The following is a 19,304-nucleotide window of genomic DNA, read 5'->3' on the forward strand; positions in this document are numbered from 1 at the left end:
GCATCAACTTTTCAACACCCTTAATGATTATTATACCAGTATATTTTATGGCTTTATATTTGAGCTACGGGACACAGGCTTACAGCATGCTTGTAGGTGCACGTACAGGAGGGAGCACATCGACTGCTTTTTTAGAAACACAGGTGGAGAGACAGCCTTGTGTGCCATTATTGTAAGGAAGCACAGAGATGATGTAAAATTATAACCAGTGTTTCCATTGTGAGAGCAGAAGAAGGAATTGTTTCTTGTAAGTGTTTATTTCTTTGCGTTGAACACATTTTACCCAATTTTTCTCCCTTCTCTGTGAAAGGAGAAGGAAAGGTTAAAACTAAGTAAGCCTTATCAGAAAGGTCCATCTAAATATACCAGTAAACCCCCATAGTGGTGCTGCTCTGAGTCCCCTGTCAAAAGAAATACAGCATTTCTTTCCTTCTATTGTGTACTCATGGGCTTCTGTATCAGACTTCCTGCCTTCAGCTTAAACCTCATTGCCCTGGGCAAGAGCATGCTCAGTTTGCTCCTCTTCCCCCTCCCCCTCCCTTCTCTACTGTAATCTGAGCCCAGAGCAGGGAGAGACTCAGGCAGGAAGTGATGTCACACCATGTTAATACTGCAGCTCCTATCCTAAACAAACAGAGAGTTTCTAGAGCTTTTTACTCGGGTATGGTAAAACATTCTACAGAATAAATATAGCATTCTTGCTTGCACTATTGTAGCTAATCTATTGGCAATAAAATGCCTCCGCAGCTTTCCTTCTCCTTGAACACCCTTTCAGATGTCTTCATTCAATGACTTTTCAGCAAAGTTAAAGTGGCTATACACTATAAGATCTGCTCGTTTGGCAAGGTCAACAAACGACCCGATCTTGACCCGATTTGCCCACTAACGGCTGGGCGACATCGGGTGAATCTGAACGTTCAGCCCTGGGGCTGAACGATCAGATTCCGATAATATGAATGGGCTCCGTTATTCTTAAAGGGGTTGTTCACCTTTGAGATAACTTTTAGTATGATCTAGAGCGTGTTATTCTGAGACAATTTGCAATTGGTTATCCTTTTTTATTATTGAAGGTTTTAAGGAGTTATTTGGCTTTTTATTCAGCAGCTCTTCAATTTGCTCACCTTTTTATTTTCAATTATGTTTTATATATTATTTTTGCTTATTTTTTTCTTCTTTTTGTAATAAATTAATTTTGCTTTTCAAATCGGGTGTGCTATCCATTATCTTTAATATTTGCTCTTCAATTTGCATCTTAACCAATTTGGTAACTAGGGGTCCAAATTACCCTAGCAACCATGCATTGATTTGAATAAGAGACTGGAATATGAATAGGAGAGGGCCTAAATAGAAGGATCAGTAGTAAAAAGTAACAATAACAATACATTTGTAGCCTTACAGAGCATTTGTTATTTAGAAGGGAGTCAGCGACGCCCATTTGAAAGTTGCAAAGAGTCAGAAGAAAAAGGCAAATAACTATAAAACTATAAAAAAAAAATAAGGAAAACCAATTGAAAAGCTGATTAGAATTGCCCTTTCTATAACATAATAAAAGTTACCTTAAAGTTGAACCACCCCTTTAAGCCATCCGTCAAAAGGGTGGGTTGAAGTTTGAGCAGCAAGTCATTTTTAAACATTCCAAGCATTCTAACATAACCTAAAGTAAAGAGTTTAATGTTTACATTATGTGGTGGCTTCAGGCCATCTACTACTTCCGATAGATTAATGATCACAATTTACAACAACAACCTTCTTACCTATAGTAGTCAGTGAATTTCATAATTAACCTAAACTCCAAGGCTAAGACAAGTAGTGAGCGGGAGCTCATGGTCTCTTAGCAGTGTCGGACTGGGACACCAGGGGCCTACCAAAAGCCCTTAGACCAGGGGCCCACCCAAAAACCTTTAGACCAGGGGCCCACTGTAAGATTATTTTCTCACTCAACCTCTATTTGCCTATTCTCTTTTCTTTACATACTATAACCTATTATTCCATCTATTTAGCCTCTTTATTCTTATAGAAATAGGAAATGGCCTTGAAATAAGCCAATTGTTTAGGAGCAGGGGGGCCCACTGACACCTTGGCCCACCAGGAGTTTTCCTGGTATCCCGGAAGGCCAGTTCGACACTGTCTCCTAGCTTTACCTATTTCTTGTTGTCACCCATGCCCCCTATTTTCCCTGTTACACACTATAAATCCCCTGTATAATAAGCAGCTGCTGTGGGGTGGAGGAGCATTTCTGATCTTAAACTATGTTTTCTAAGAGTATTCATAAAGCACAGTATAGTCACATTTGTGTTTCTATTTTGGTGAATTTAGTGTGAGATGCCTGATTAACATTGTTGATTGCGGACTTTTAATTATCAGCATATTTAGTCAGCTAATTGCACAAAGAGGCTAGGCCCTGAAGGTGTGCCAAACATGCTGGTCAATATTACAGATCCTCTTTCTGCCATTCTGCTGTCTTCAGCTCAAACTCCTTTTTTATCTTCTCCTTGAGTTGTAAGGGCTTCCTCATCCCAAAATGATTATGGCATTACACCAGGCCCGGACTGGCAATCTGTGAGTTCTGGCAAATGCAAGAGGGGCTGCCATAAGATGCCATGGAAAGTCACTATTAAGTGGGCTGGTGAGGAGCTGATTGGGCGTCTCTGTATTGGATTGCCAGGGCCTATTTTGACTCCCAGTCCAGACCTGCATTATACTGGCTGTTTAAACTGACTAGATGACGGAAATAGTTTTACCTGCCATATGTACACATCATCTAGTTGCTTCATTTGTGATCATCTGCAGCCTGCACATAGATATATGAATATATTCACCAATTTCTCCATCTATGGTGTGTTAATCTCTTTGAAGGAGGTAGCACCTGGGAAATACAAGGCTCACAATGCTGCTCCATGACAGGTCAACATGCATATGAAAATAAGATGATAGTCTATTCATTTAATCAGCTCCTGTGAGTACCTATTCCTATCTGCACATACAGGCTGTGATACTTTTTTGGCAAGTATTGCTCTTTTCAATAACTGTATGTGAGCCTGATGACACTTAGAGCTATGCATAAAATATAAACTAGGTGGCAGTTTTCTGTAATATGTGGTGGGGCACTGCTGCTGTTATTAAGCAGTAGAAAATAATCCCTGGCAGTAGACATGGCTCACTGGTATTATTCTTTACTAATTCCCAATCTTTGAAGATAAGTAGACAAGTTGTTATGGCCATCATGTGTGACACAAAAGGTTTGACATTTTAAGATATTTATTTTACTGCTTTATTGGTTATTATCTGGTTAACAGAGGCCTTAAACCTGCAGCACTTGTCGCTACTGAAATGCCTTTAAGTGTATGTGGAAAACCTACGCAGCTGCAACACTCTTGGTAAATATCTAGCGTGGGATTATTTTTCACCTGGTGTGTATTTTTTATTCACAGTCATTATCGCTATTTTAAGTTGTTGTGAAATCAGGAGCCTGCCTTTACTATTTTACAAAACACCCATCCTGTCCTATAGATGGTCTACAAATCTGTTCTAAATTGGAACACAATCACTGGAAAATTCAAACCTTTCGGTTTCCGGCTCCTAAAAATAAATGTAGCTTTTTTTTTTTTTAAAGAAACTTTTTTTAAAGATAAACTTTTTCCACTACAGATCTATGACCACAGAGCTGTGTCACTGAAAAAAACAAGTGCTGTGTTCTTATTTGAGCTGCGGTTACAAGTGACAAAGGAAGTGTTTCGTTTCTCTTATATCACAGTTTCCATGAGCCCTGCACACCAAAGTTGAAACTGTATGAGTGGAACAAAGACCAGCTCTATGAAAAAAATGGCAGAGGAAAGCGACAGACAGCAGTACAGTAAATATATTTTATTGTATTTCTGTTTCTAAAGCAATTTGGTCATATGTTGACTTCCATTTGTTTCCATTTTTGTCTAATGATATTGGGTTCTAGCGAATGCAGTTAAACGGAACCTGATTAGCTGAGTGTTAGGGTTATACTATAAAGCTTTTACTTTATGTATTTGCTATTTGTTGTTTTAAGTGTTCGTCCCTCGTGGCTATTAGTGATCTAGTTAGTAGATACTTGTAGCAAGCAATAAATACATTTTATTATTTTCTATAGTCAATTCTGGACTGCTTGCCCCCATATTCAATGCATTTATAGTGAAGTACAAGTAGCAGCTACTTAAGGCAATTAGGATCTTAGGACTCCAGTAGTGAATTTGTTTTATTTTCTACAATATTGCTGCATTCTTTTTGTATTGTCTGCTTGCTAATCCGCAGTTACTTAATTTAGTTCATCTCCAATCTTTCTGCCAATGCTTGTTAATTATTGAAGTCAGTTGGAGTTTTAAACGGGAAAACACAATTTTTTCGGTGAGAATTTTTCATGATTTGTTAAAAAAAAATTAAGAATAAAAAAGTACTCCGCCTCAAACCTGCCGAGGTCATGTAGCAGTCAATGGCAGATGTCCAGTTTACAATTAGAAGATATCATGACTGGTGCTGATTCGTGGTTTTCGGGCAATAATCCAAAAAAATCTGAGTTTTCGGATGTCAAATCAGAAAAAATCGTATGATTCCGATTTTAGCAAGTGTTTTCCAGATTTTTTCAAGTTCATTTATTAACAAATATGGTAAAAATGTGGATGGGAGTTTGGTCAATGTGGTTTTAAGAAAATATTGCAAATTTTTCAGATTTTAGTAAATAACCCCCTCAGTCTCGTAGCTTTTAATGGTCTAAAACACTTAAACAAATCGCAAACTGGTCCACTAGACGTTTTCACATCTCAGATATCTACAACCTTCTGCAATATTTACTCTTTTTGTCTATATAGTATTAGTTTTAATCCCTACGTTTTCTCTCTGGTATTGTTGTGTATTATAGGTATAGTTCTGTACCTACTGCAAAACTGTTGAATGTTTTACTATTACTTTTATTGACTTCACATGCAAAGATATCACACATAGGGCCAGATTCAATTCAGTGAGAAAAAGGTTTATCACCTGAAAATTAATGGATGAGATTCAAGTTGAGATGCATTTCAATTCAGAAAAACTTTCACGGTTTATCTCATGTGCAACTCTATTGAAGTCTATGGGCAAAAACTGAATTCGGAGAAAAGTTTTTTTTTCTACTCAAATCGAATCTTGTCCATGACATAAAAAACCAGGAGAACTTTTTCTCACTGAATTGAATCTGGCCCATTGTTGGCTGCTTTTAGTAACTTAAATACTAAATGGTACCGGTGTTTCCAAGAGTAAATGATCAGATCTTTGCTTTCGTTTTCTGACTACTACAAGTGACCCAAGTTCAGTCTGGGAATCAGAAACAATTTTCTATTATAAGAAGGAGATCGTGGTGACTCACCCTAAATAATTTAGGTTAAGAATCCCTGTACTAGACTTTTCCATGCCAGTTACTGATTGATTTCTCTTGCCAACTACACTGGTGCTATTTAACTATAGGCTATGTTTGCTGGCTGAGAGAAGCAGATCAGAGCTCAGTGCCTCTGCTATTTGAATCTGATCAGCCAGTGTGCGGTCACACATAGCGGGAAAGTTTCATATTACAGGAGATCCTTCTTCCATAGAGTCCATTTTAAGTGAATCATTATTCTTTTAAAATTATTTCTTTTTTTCTGTTTAATAGTAGTAAAACAGTAGCATGTTATGGTAACTAAGCTGCATACATTTATATTGGTGGTAAAACAAGAATTTTCGGTTTATATAATGTTTTCTAGTCGACTTAATGTATTGAGATTCAAATTATGAAAAGACCCCATATGCAGAAATCCCAATCACTCCGCAAAATAGATTCCATACCTGAAAACTCTTGTTATTTAGTCTGTCTAAACAAGACGAAGATGCCCATAGTAACTCTCTAGTTATTTCTCTAAGGGGCAGATTTACTAAACTCGAGGGAATAATTCGAATTGAAAAAAAATTAGAATTTTGAAGTATTTTTTTGGGTACTTCGACCATCGAATTCGATTGAATCGAATGATTCGAAGTAAAAATTGTTTGACTATTCGACCATTCGATAGTGGAAGTACTGTCTCTTTAAAAAATACTTCGACTTCATACTTCGCCACTTTAAACCTACCGAGGTTCAATTTTAGCCTATGGGGACCTTCCCCAGCACTTCTCTAAGTTTTTTGTGGTCGAATAAAAATCCTTTGATTTTTATTCGATCAAAGTATTTGCAGTAAATCCTTCGAATTCGAAGGATTTTACTTCAAGGGTCGAATTCGAGGGTTTTTTAACCCTCGAAATTCAACCCTTGATAAAAATGCCCCTTTATGGGTTTTTTTTTTATAGATAACATTTTTATTGTTTTATATCACATAAAACAAAACATAAATGCAGTTGAGTTACTATTACAGAGCTTTGAGCAAAATATTTACTTAAAGGTTCGTTTGGTAATTTAGGTGATACACTCAACATCTAAAGTATAGTTCAAACATTCATACGTCTAGATGTGGATGTTACCTCCCAAGTACCTATCATCGACCTTGAACAGTAACAGCATGTTCTACGTGAGATTAATACATTTTTGACTTTTATATTATAAATGTTTCTTTCCATGTTAGGGAGCCCTGACCCCCCAGCCATGTTTTTTCAAATCTTTTCAGTGCGCCTCTGGCTAGTAAGGTGAGTTTGATGAGAGGCAGATTCTGATTTACCAATGTTATCCAGTTTTGCACTGTTGGTGGTTGGGGACCCATCCATGCCATAGCAATAGCTTTCTAGGCATAGTATAGCAGTGTTCGGTATCTGACTCTGGCATGATTAATAATCCTAATATGCACACCCGTGGGGTCAGCATTTTAGGGAAATCCAATTTATCTGCTAACTTCGGTCCAAAACTTGGACACCTGTGGACACGAACAAGCCATGTGTAAGAAGTTTGCTCTTTCTGCCCCTCACCTATGACATCTTGCAGTCGGATTGCATCCCATGGCCTTTAATTGCACTGGGGTGATATAGAATTGGTGAAGTAAATTGAACTACTGTATATACTCGAGTATAAGCCGAGTTTTTCAGCCCCCAAAATATGCTGAAAAACTCTACCTCGGCTTATACTCGGGTCAAGCGCAAAAACAGTCGCCGGTGTCCAAGAATAGTCGCCAGCGTCTAAGAATAGTCTCCAAGAATATTCCCTGGCATCCAAAAACGAGACGCTGGCACCTCCAATGGGAGCAGAAACCCTCAATTTTTTGATTGAAACTTACCAGAAGCTGCTGCATTTCTCACCCTAGGCTTATACTCGAGTCAATAAGCTTTCCCAGTTTTTGGAGGTAAAATTAGGTACCTCAGCTTATACTCAGGACGGCTTATACTCGAGTATATACGGTAGTTTGTCACGTATAGCATACAGGTGACTATAACTTCTGTCTATTGCTTCTTTATTTCTCTAAATGTTAATGTATCCCTGAAAGAAGATAGATATCACCCAATAGGATACTCATGTTATTAGCTGCTGCTGCAGGTAATTCTCTATAAAGACTATCCCATCACTTCTGTTTGTGACTGTTTCTGTGAAGGCCTTATAAATGTTTATTTAACGGTAATTTTTAGGACGGCTGCATTCCTAATTATAGTTTTGTTTGTTATGTTTTAAAGGATTAGGTCTAAGCATGCGGGATCTTGGTGTGAAGAGTCTGATGACTGCTGCACTAGATCATTTACACAGAGACCAAAAACCAATTAGGTTAGCAATGAACTAAGACCAAGCTTCCTTTTGTTATGTTCAATGCGCAATCAAATTCAATAGTCAGTGTTACAAGCCTGACCCAAAGAATTATTTGCAGACACAAGTTACAACCAGACCTTTGGCGAGTCAGTCAAGGTGACCAAACAATAAGTGACCTACTTTACAGTATTTTACTTGCTATTTGCCAGAAATGCCTCTGAAGTGAAAACTCTGCTTTTCAATTAAATTCACTTTGTGAAAACACCTGAAATCAGTACAAATTAAGGCTCAGTGAGCCATTCCCCACTAATTCAATCTATTCCGAATTTTATCACGGAAAACGTAATTCTGAGTGATTGCCAATGAACTACACAAGAACACTGTAAGCTCCATTATTGGAACTAGCGCACACTTTATTGTATTATGAATTCAGACCTCACTTTATATTATAAAAGTACGCAGTTATAAAATGTTATTTCATGCTATTTCCACTCTTCTCATTAGAAGGAAATGCATTATGTCTCAAACTGAGAATTCACTAATGTAAGGTATAATTGATTGCAGCAGTCAGAAGTCAGGCTCTGAGAGGAAGTGAAAGTAGCTTTTTTTATGCACTGGTTCTTGGTTAATTGTGTACGCGTCTACTTCCTTAAAATGCACAATGGAAACATTTGTGTATCACTATGAACAAGTCATTGCAATTACCTGTTCCACTTTCCTTAATGTCTGCTCTCTTTAGCCAAACAAATTTAGAACGCCGAAAAGAAACAAAACCGAATATGTCATTTTCCATCACAATTTTTATTAGAACTTCATCTAAAATTATCTCTAGAATGTGCACCGCAGAATGACTAGGCAGAATACACTTATAGGACTAGTTCTATTTAGAATAATGCTCAAATTCACCTGGATCGAAGGATACGTTTGTAGGTAACAGGTTAAGCCCCCAAGCACAACTTGAGACCCCGTCCCCTATGTGGAATATTCTGCAGAGAAGTGCTCAAAAACAATATATATATATATATATATATATATTGTTTTATAAACACTTGTGCCGTGAGTGCTTTCTGGTATCAGAATATATATATATATATATATATATATATATATATATATATATATATATATATATATATATATATATATATATATATATATATATATATATATATATATATATACATTTGCTATAATGATAATCTTACACTGCAGTTTCCATTAAAATCACACATACTGTCGGGAAATATGCTGCATGTGCCAAACAATGTTTTGTTATTTTCTGTCTTGTTAAGCACGTTCTATTAATGCATGTCCTATTGTTGTTGTGATCAGATCATTTGTACCAGCTGTCAAGCAATGGGATGAAGAATGTTTAAGAGAATTGCACCATGTATGTTGCAGGTGGGGAGCTTACCCCTTTTATTTAAAGTGACCACCTGTGCATCACCGTTTTGGGGGGATTAACCCTCCCTTCGTCAGGAGGTTAATACCCCCAGAAACGTTGATGCACAGGTGGTCACTTTAAATAAAAGGGGTAAGCTCCCCACTTGCAACATACATGGTGCAATTCTCTTAAACATTCTACATTGTACTGACAAGTGCCGACCATCTAGAAAGATCTGCACCACCAGGGCAGGAAACACCATGGGAAGGGTGAGAGGTGCGGTTCATCTACACACAGAAGCAATGGGATGAACCTGATATCAGCCTCCTTATTATGGGCATATTTGGGGATAGAGACGCTCAACCATACAAAGCCAATCTTAAAATGCATGGCCAGCTTAAAGGAATTGTTCAGTGCAAAGATAAAAACTGGATAAATAGATAGGCTGTGCAAAATAAAAAAAAATTCAATATAGTTAGTTAGCCAGAAATGTAATATTTAAATACTGGAATGAGCGGATGTCTTACATAATAGCCAGAACACTACTTCCTGCTTTTCAGCTCTCTTGGTTTCCACTGATTGGTTACCAGTCAGTAACCAATCAGTGACTTGAGGGGGGCCACATGGGTTATAATCGTTGCTTTTGAATCTGAGCTGCATGCTAATGATCAATTGTAAACTCACTGAACAGTTATGTCCCATGTGACCTCCCCCCCCTTCAAGTTGCTGACTAACTCAGAGTTAGAGAGCTGAAAAGCAGGAAGTAGTGTTCTGTTATGTTACACATCCAGTCACTCTGGCCTTTATACTGTACATTACATTTTTGGCTAACTAACTATATTAGAAACATTTTTTATTTTGCACAGCCTATCTATTTACCCAGTTTTTATTTTTACACTGAACTGTTCCTTTAAGCCTCCTTATCCCTCCCTCTTATCTTTGATTTGTAAAACAGCCACAGGCATTCAATTAAGCAATGTAGAAAATATCATTAAGCTATTCAGATAAAGATATTTGATCCTGAGTGTCCTGTGGGTTAGTATGTCTAAAATATCTGCCATAAAACAAGATAGGACTTCTGTTGTTTGTCAAAAAAAAAAATAGAACTAGTTACATCAGTACATGGATTCCTCATTGCAGGAACTTTTCTAGGAGAAAGTTCAAATACTTTTTTCTGAAACAATTGGGGCAAATTCACTAAGATTCGTAGTTGTGCCAGGCGTAACTTCGCCGCACTCCGCCAGGCGTAGTTTCGCCAGCGCTTCGCAAATTCACTAAAATCCGAAGTTGCGCTCAGGGGTAGCATAAGGTTGCGAAGTTGCGCTAGCGTTGATTCACTAAGTGAAGCGAAGTTACGCTAGCGAAGGCTAATTTGCATACGGCGCCAAATTCAAATTTCAATGGAGGAATACCTATCAGCACTACAAATGGCTAGAAAACCTTCAAAACATCAAATAAAATTTTTATTTTGCCCTACAAATGTGCCCATTGTCTAGGTAAGTTGCCATGAGTCAGGAAATGTAGGGGGGAAGGAGGGGAGCCCCAAAAAAATTTCGATCTTTTTCAGCCTATCACCCATAATGTAGAAAACACGCCAGTGTTTTTTGGGACTTAGAAAAAATTTTGGCTTTTTTTGAAGCAATCCCTATCTACTGTATTGCACTTCGCCTGGTCTGAGGTGGCGAAGGAAGTCTAGCGTAAAAGGAAACGTTCAGTACACTGCGCGCGTTAGTGAATTTGCGTAGTTACGTCGCTAGCGAAACTTCGCCAGGCATAAGGGAAGTAACACTAGCGAAACTATGCCAAACGCTAGCGAATTAACGCTAGCGTTCGTCGCTTCGGTGCTTAGTGAATTTGCCCCATGTGTGATAATTGTGTGCATTCTAACAACCCATGGAATACAATGCTAACGACCCACTCTAACAACCCGTCTGCTGGAGACTATAGTTCACAGGTAGATGCTGGGTCACAACTATTGTTATCTCTTCTCTCTTTGGTCATTACATGGGGTATCAGATGAGTCAGCTGTAGTAGTTACATAAAAATTACAAGGAGAAATAGATGTAGTAGAGTGAGGTCTAAAGGGATGGGTGATTATGGAGGACTAGACAATAAATCAGTACATTAGGAACCCCAATTAATTCAGTCACTATGTGTTTATGCCATGGCTGGTCCTTCTTTCCTAATAAAAATGTCCTCGCCCCCCAGTGAATTCAGGTTTCCTTATCTTTTAGGCATGCTGTACACCTGCAAATATTGTTGTTTGATGCTAAGTTTTGTACAGTTTTGATATGGATACTCTGGACATTGAGAAACAGTAGCTACATAAACAGAATATATAAATGCCCAAAAACATTATATTGTAATTGAGAGTGTCACTTGATTAGAGGTTCTGTTGCGTGAATGCCGACATCACGGTATTGCACAGCTATCTTTATGACTGTTTAGAAACTTTCAATATACTGGATACAGATGTGGAATTAAAATAGATGCGAATTGGTTTACAAATATGTGATGGGGTTAATAGATGTGTGACCTGGATGCAAAGTAATAGGTTATTGGTTCAACGATGAAAGATACTTTTGTTGCAATTTTCGGACAAACTAGCAGATAATTATACTGATAAAGGAACGACTTTGAAATGTTTTTATTTGATGCATGTTACAGTGTTAACTATGAGGATGCATTGAATCTAAATAAACTAAGGGAAACACGTCAGAGTGGGAGGGAATTTAGATTTCGCGCCATTGACCGGGTATTTAGGGGTGGCTTACATGGCATTATGTAACTGGTCCATTTCCTCTGGAGTGTTTTGAATGACTGAACTTGATTTATTTCAGCCTCAGAGATATGTACCTTTTATAAATACTGTCAAGTCTTTCTTCATAGCTTTTAGTCCATAAATAAATAGATTGCTTTTCTAATCCTTTTCAATTTCTCTGTACACCTACTCTTTTTAATGCGTGTAAAGACATTCATAAAGAAAAATAAATGCGTCATAAAACTCAATCATTTGCACACTGTAGCTCCCCAAAGTGGGAATTTCAAGCTTAATTTCAGATGCAAGATGATTCACCAATAAACATCAAACATCAGATTCAGATGGGATAGGAACAAGTGTGTTTAATGTCTCCATTAATGAATAGGGATCTGTGTGTGCACAGAGCAGGAAGAATTCATATTAGAGGATCCTCCTGCATACGTAGAGAGCTTGGGAAAGTTTTTTCTTAAAAAGTATTACACCTTAAGTATACACCTTAATGTTGTGTGTGTTTGTGTGTGTGTGTGTGTGTGTATATATTTATATATATAAAATAAAACAAGGTAGCCCCAGCACTCTCAATATTTAATCCCCTGAAAAAATATTCTTGCACAACTGAACTGTAACTTTCTTAAAAAAGACACTTTTAGTTACAAAGTTTGTACAAAGCATTCATAAGCTGACGCGCCCAGTCAAGGAAGTGTGTTAGGTTTTGCATGCTTTGTACAAACTTTGTAACTAAAAGTGTCTTTTTTAAGAAAGTTACAGTTCAGTTGTGCAAGAATATTTTTTCAGGGGGTTATATATTGAGAGTGCTGGGGCTTACTTGTTTAGTATGTAAATTAAGCCTTGCCCACGTGCACCCAATAAAAGGTGAGGAGCGGCATTTCAGCTTGTTTGTTTAAAAATTATATATATAACAGAGATGTTATCAGGTTTCAATTAATTCAATTAATTCAATAAACATGTAGACGAGAAAAAAAATTTTTATTCGGCACATAGCATAGCACCAGGGTAAGTAACTCAAATAGAGGCCTATTTATATATATATATTATATATATATATTATATATATATATATATATATATATATATATATATATATATATATATATATATTATATATATATATATATATATACCCTATACCCTAAGTAAACCTAGGGTATAGCTACAGTGATTACAAAAATTACTTTTTCAAAATACTAGAACTATTTCATAAAATACATTCTGATGTTCACCATCAGTTTAAATGGATCCCCCTCACCTCTGAAGTCCTGAGATATGGGTAAAAAAAAACCCGAAACACAAGAAAATTGATAAATCTCGAGCTACAGCAAAAAAAATTTTTTTTAGATCAGGCCAAGGAAAAACATCATCCTTTTATTAATCAGTCTGCTCTTCAAAGACCTGTTGATAAGTCTCTATAACAGGCAGAAATGGGCCAAATCTGTTTGCCTGCAATCCCCACCGTTCTGTCCATAATGTCTCCCCCACCACTGATGCACCTAAGCCACATGCCTCTTCTGCCTATAATTATCTCTGGCCCTGATGAAAGTTATGAAGTTAGACCAGATGAAGTTATGTAATTCATTTTTTACAGGTCTAGTCACCAATAGCAACCAATCAGCAGGAAGCATTTATTGGTCACCTGATTAAAACCAGCTTATTGGTCGCTATACATTACTGCATGCAACTGGGCAAACTTTGTACCTTTTATTACAGGTGAGGGTTATGGTACTACTGTGAGAAATATATATAAAGCTCAATTTTACGTTTTATTTCTTCCAGGAAAGCACATAGATTATTGCCACGAGCAGTCCCCCTGTTTACGACCTCTGTGTTATTAGTTAAAGAGTAGGAGGAAATAGGTATTCATATGCCTTTAGGGACTGCTTGCCAGATGGCTTGAATATCACTTTGTATGGATATGTGCAAATACAATATATGTTCTTACTATGCAAACAGAAACAAAAGATCAAAGTATACATGTGAGGAATATTGCACCACTGATCACAGATTGTACAATTTTTGAACCTATGACATTTTCCACTCCACTCCAGTGACGCGGGACTTCCCCATATACTCAGTGACCCCGTGTGCTGCTTCTTGGGAAAGCGCATTGTTAATTAAAAGCTACAGAATTCCTGTCTTGCAGATATACATGAGCCCTTATTCTCATTATGGCCAAGAGTATCCTCTAGGTGATACAATATGTACTTGATTAACCTCTAGGGATATGTACCGGCAGGTCCTCTCAGTTATAGGCAGCCCTCTGGTGGAGAAACAAATCTGAGTAAATAGTGAATTTACACAAATTGTTGTTCTCTCCCTACCTCCTCCAAAGCCTTTATCCTTTCAGCACATTTATTTGTGTTTACCTGCTCATTATTTTCTGATCCTAATCAAGCTAAATTTTCTAGAGGGAGAATACACACTCCATCTACAGTGCTCTTCCAGAGATGTTTTCTTTTAGAGTCAGGTCCATTGAATGGTTTGGAAGTTAACCATTCTCTAAAGGCATATTTGCTCTAATCTAGTCATTCATATAACCAGACACTTACATTTTGACTCTAACTATGCCAAGAAATATATTATTGCATTACACGAAGAAGCTACTCAACCAAATAAAGTTTGGGTTTGGGCTGACCTTGCACCCCCATTTGCGGGTGCGAGATCTTCTTCCTGCTCTTCCCGCTGCTGGCTTCCACTTTTATAGCCACGCGCCTGCTCGCCCTGCTCACCCCCTTTTGTAACATCATCGGCGGGGCAGGTCTATAAAAGGAACCTGGAAGTCAGGCTCAGGCGTGTGGAAGGAGGAAGGGTTCTGGTCGTGTGCAAACCCAAGCCGCACATCATATATAGTTCTTAAGCTACTGTACATTCTGAGGGTGTTAAGAACCAAAAGGTATAGTACAGGCTGTCTGCATTATTTTCACCAACGTTTTGGCCCCTTTTTTTGTGGAGCACACACTGCAAGCTACATAGCTGAAACAAGAAGTGTTTCCACCTCAGAAAAAACTTTTTTGACCTCTAATTCTGAAGTATCTTGATGATAACACATTAAATTGGCATGGTGGTAGCATACAAATTAAGTACTTACACGCTCTAACATTTAACGGGGGAATGATTTTCGCATTAATGCAGTCAAGGTTATTCTCCCAAGGTAGCAGGCAAGACTGCCAGTTGCCATGGTGACCATCTATATCATGTGCATTAAAATACTCCCAGGTAAACCCTTACATATGGAAAAGTATTTTTTTTTTATATTTCTGTAAAACCCGAAAAATTTGATATTTATTAAGTGCAAAAACCACCAAAAAGCAGTCAAGGTCCTATAGAAGTCAGTAGGAGCTACACTGATCCTATTGGGCCATCTTTAATCAATTGGGACTTTTGGAGGTTTTCTGATTTTTTTCCTACTAGTAATTGTCTGCAAAACTAACGTTTTTTAGTGTATCATTTAGCGTTTTATTCTAGTCGCACTTTTTATATTCATATCATTTATTAAATCACAGCTATTTGTGGTTTTAGAGAGTGCGTTTCTAGAGAGGTGTCTAAACCCACTAAAATAGAAATGTTAATAAATGGGCCTCTTAGAATACAGGTACGGTAAATTATTTCTACAAAAATTGTGAAGATGTGCTTAATGCAAAATGTATAGCTCACTCAAGAAAGGGCAGCTCTAAAAGTTCAAAGAACGTATATAATGACAGTATTAACAGCGATGACAAGGTTGAAGCCTACAGCAAATACAAGTGTAAGCCATGGAATGCCAGGCTTGTGTTGCTTTGTGGCTAGTGGGGTTTATAAATTGATCTCTCGAATGTACTTGTAGGAAGTCATATACAGGGGCGTAACTATAGAGGAAGCAGACCCTGCGGCTGCAGGGGGGCCCAGGAGGTATAGGGGCCCCATTAGGCCCTAATTCATATACAATTTCAATAAATATTAGAGAAAAAAGTCAACCTCTAAACATTTTGGGGGCCTGAAAAATAATTTGCTTTGGGCCCCAGTAATACTGTATCTAGTTACGCCACTGGTCATATAGGATAATATCAATAATTAGAGAATAGTAAGATATTAGAAAATCCTTGCAGGGAAGATGCATGTGTTTTTCACTCTTTATACATGTACATACATGTACTTCATGTTTGTGGAAGCATGCTGCCCAACCACACCCACATTGCTTCAGAAACACTGGGGATGCGCAAGAGATAAAATCGTTTTTTGAATGACCCATGCGCCAATCCCAATTCTCCAATCCCGATGATGAAAACTTGCACAAATAAAAGTGAAGAGACAGGGGGCGATGAACATCAGCGGGACTAGGGGTACCCACTATGTAAATCCGGCCCTGGGAAGCACTCACAATTAAACACACACCCAGGCACAAAGACAGGACCAATGTGAATGATATTACAGTTTAAGGGATTTGGACTATAAAATGAGTAATTTTCTTCATTACCCAGGGCTGGATTTACATAATGGTTGCGCCAAGGCCCACTGCCATTCGTCGCCCACATCCCCTCCTCTTTATTCGCACAAATTTTCATCATCAGGACCCGAGTGATTGGGGTTTGGTGCAAGGGAAATTTTAAAAACAATTATATCTCCTGTGTATCCCCAGTGTTTCTGAACCAGTTTGGGTGTGGTTGTGCAGCATGCCGCCACCATAAAATTCTGCTGCCCTAGGCCTGGGCCTTGGTGGCCTTTCCACAAATCCGGGCCTGTCATCACCTGTCTTGGGTTTTACCTCTTTTCGCACAGCTTTGCTATTAAGTGAAAATTATACTTTTCCCCTATTGTATTTGTGTGACATTATATTACTCCTTATTTTTGTTACTGTCCTTGATTCTCACAGCGCGCTTCATTGTACAATAAGTTGTGCACCGCCAAGATGGTGGTTGGTTGCTATTTATGTCGCATCTACACTGTATGGAGCATTTGCCAGCAGCTACTCAATAGAGCCTTGTCAAATGAACCAGTTTGCAATACTGTAATCTGACTGACATATAGGCTAGTTTTTCCAGGAAAATGCACTCAATGCATCAAAACATCATCAACAGTTTTAACCCCTTTCTGAAATTCCATTCGAACTCTCAGTGTAATTGTTTACATTAGGACACATCTCAGGAATGGCCAGATGGATTCTGATGTTCTGCGCAGGGTCATAACATTATTGAAAAATCACACATTTTTAGGGCTGGATTTACATATCAGGGGGCCCGTAGGACTGCTGTTGTTTGTCGCCCCATCCCCTCCCCTTTATTTTCACAAATTTTCGTAGCAATGAGTATTGGTGCTCAGGACGTTTAAAATAATTATTGCTAGTTATGGGCATTCCTAGTGTTTCTGAACCAATGTGGATGTGGTTGGGCAACATGCCACCCCCTAAAATCCTGCTGCCCTAGGCCCAGGCCTTGGTGGCCTTTCCATAAATCTGGGCCTGTTTAGGATGGGCACAAATTCCATTCAAAATACCCCAGACAATGCATGTGGCTAGATATGTATCTAACCTCACTTTTACCCCTTAATGTCAGCAACAGGTTTCACCATAAAAGTACCTTCTGATCAGCCTATAACAAGGTGTGGCTATTTAGGCATTGGCATCTTTTATCCAGAATGCTAGGACTTTCTGGCAGTTCAGTGATCCAGGTGCAGATTCTTAACTGTTACAATTTGCTTACATTTTAGATATAAAAAGGAATCAACTAAATCAAGTATTTCAAAATCAATTTAGAACAGTTGCAGTCGGCACCCCAACCCACCACCAGAGCAGCTTTAGTAAGATATAAAAGATATAAAACTTCAATATTAGAAAAGCGATCACAAATAGAAAATGGAAAGTAATTAAATAGTCTTTATTCTTGGTGAACTGTTTGAAACCAACTGAACTGCAAAAGTGTTGAAAGGTGAACAATCTCTAAGTATATGCAAACAAATTGACTGTGATCATTTGTGTATATATACTGTATGTGTATAGAGAAACAGAGAGAGAGACTGACTATTATCCCCACTGCTACTATAGGCACCATCTCTCCCTACTATACCTGCTATCCCACAGTCACACTCCCTTCCCAGAGACTATTATCCAACTGTTACTATAGGCACCATCTCTCCCTACTATACCTGCTATCCCACAGCTACAGTCAATTCCAAGAGACTATTATCCCCACTGCTACTATAGGTACCATCTCTCCCTACTATACCTGCTATCCCACAGTCACACTCCCTTCCCAGAGACTATTATCCCACTGCTACTATAGTTAAGTTCGGCTGAAAAAAGACCAAAATCCATCAAGTGTAACCCTTTCAAATGACCCCAGTGCCACATACAGTATGCACCCTTATACATACCTATCTATAGATGCACATCTATAGCTATATATACCAATATCTATACTAAATAACTGTTGATCTTAGGACCATAATAGCCATGGCTTGTTATGCTTGTTCAAGAAATCATCCAATCTACTCTTAAAGGCATTAATATGCCATCACAAAATCACCTGTTGTGGTTGATGATACCTAGCACCCACCATGTATCTGGATGGCTGAGCCCGAGAGCAGCATGATCCTCATAGTCTAGAGCAGTTATGTTGAACACAAGGCACTGTTGTTTAACTACAATTCCCTGCACGTCAATGACAGCAGATGGATCAAGATCACAGAGAACAGCAATCAGATATGTAATATTTCTTGTACACCTGTACACATATAATTTCCTGCATTCTTTTTCCCATGGCAAAAATTCAAAATAGCTATTTAAATCTTTTTATATTTTAAGAAATTGTCTCTCCATGAAAAGGCCACCCTAGTTCAGGGAGTATCTGAAAAAAATCCAACAATAATCCTAGCATTTAGGCTTGCTAAAATAGCTGCGCCCTTATATCATTTAGCGTCTACAGGATTATACACTATATTGTGTATTATTATGTATTGTGATCTTGTCTTGCCTTTCACCCACATACTTTTAGAAATTCCACCAACAGCAAAGCAGGACCCTGACATGAACTTTGGTTATAAACAGATGGGTGATTAATGAAATTCAGTCATTCCTTTGCTTCATCATGTAGCTGTGTCTCCCATATTCAACTTGTTGGAATTACAATGAACTTATTCTCTTGTATTTGCTCACGTCTTGCCTTGTCATTGCCTTCTTTCTCTCACACGGCCTTGCTTCTGTTTGATCACTGCCAAACTTCTTCTATTACCCTTTACCTACCACATGTGATAAATTCCAGAGCAGAAGTCATCAATGAGCCAGGGCGAATTCCTTCTCCATATTTGCAGTATTTGTTACTACCACTCAGCTCTCCATATACCCTCAAGTTGAATTTAAACTCAGGGTGAAATTCATTAATAAAGAGCAAATCAAATACAGACCATGTGTCACTCTACAATACAGGTATGGGATCCAGAATCCGGAAACCTGTTATCCAGAAAACTCCAATTTACTGAAA

General features: G+C 38.1%; 1 long non-coding RNA gene across 2 annotated transcripts in view; it reads left to right on the forward strand.

Moving 5' to 3' along the window:
• Positions 1–3,671: 3,671 nt before the first annotated feature.
• LOC108713216 overlaps positions 3,672–19,304 on the forward strand; it is a 34,091-nt gene continuing 18,458 nt past the window's right edge. The window contains exon 1 of one of the 2 annotated variants that reach the window (XR_005966688.1): positions 3,672–3,853. This is a non-coding gene — a long non-coding RNA (uncharacterized LOC108713216). The remainder of the gene's footprint in view (positions 3,854–19,304) is intronic. The other variant, XR_001935131.2, reaches the window with a different exon arrangement.

Source organism: Xenopus laevis, chromosome 3S (assembly GCF_017654675.1).
Source record: "Xenopus laevis strain J_2021 chromosome 3S, Xenopus_laevis_v10.1, whole genome shotgun sequence".
Lineage (NCBI taxonomy): Eukaryota > Metazoa > Chordata > Amphibia > Anura > Pipidae > Xenopus > Xenopus laevis.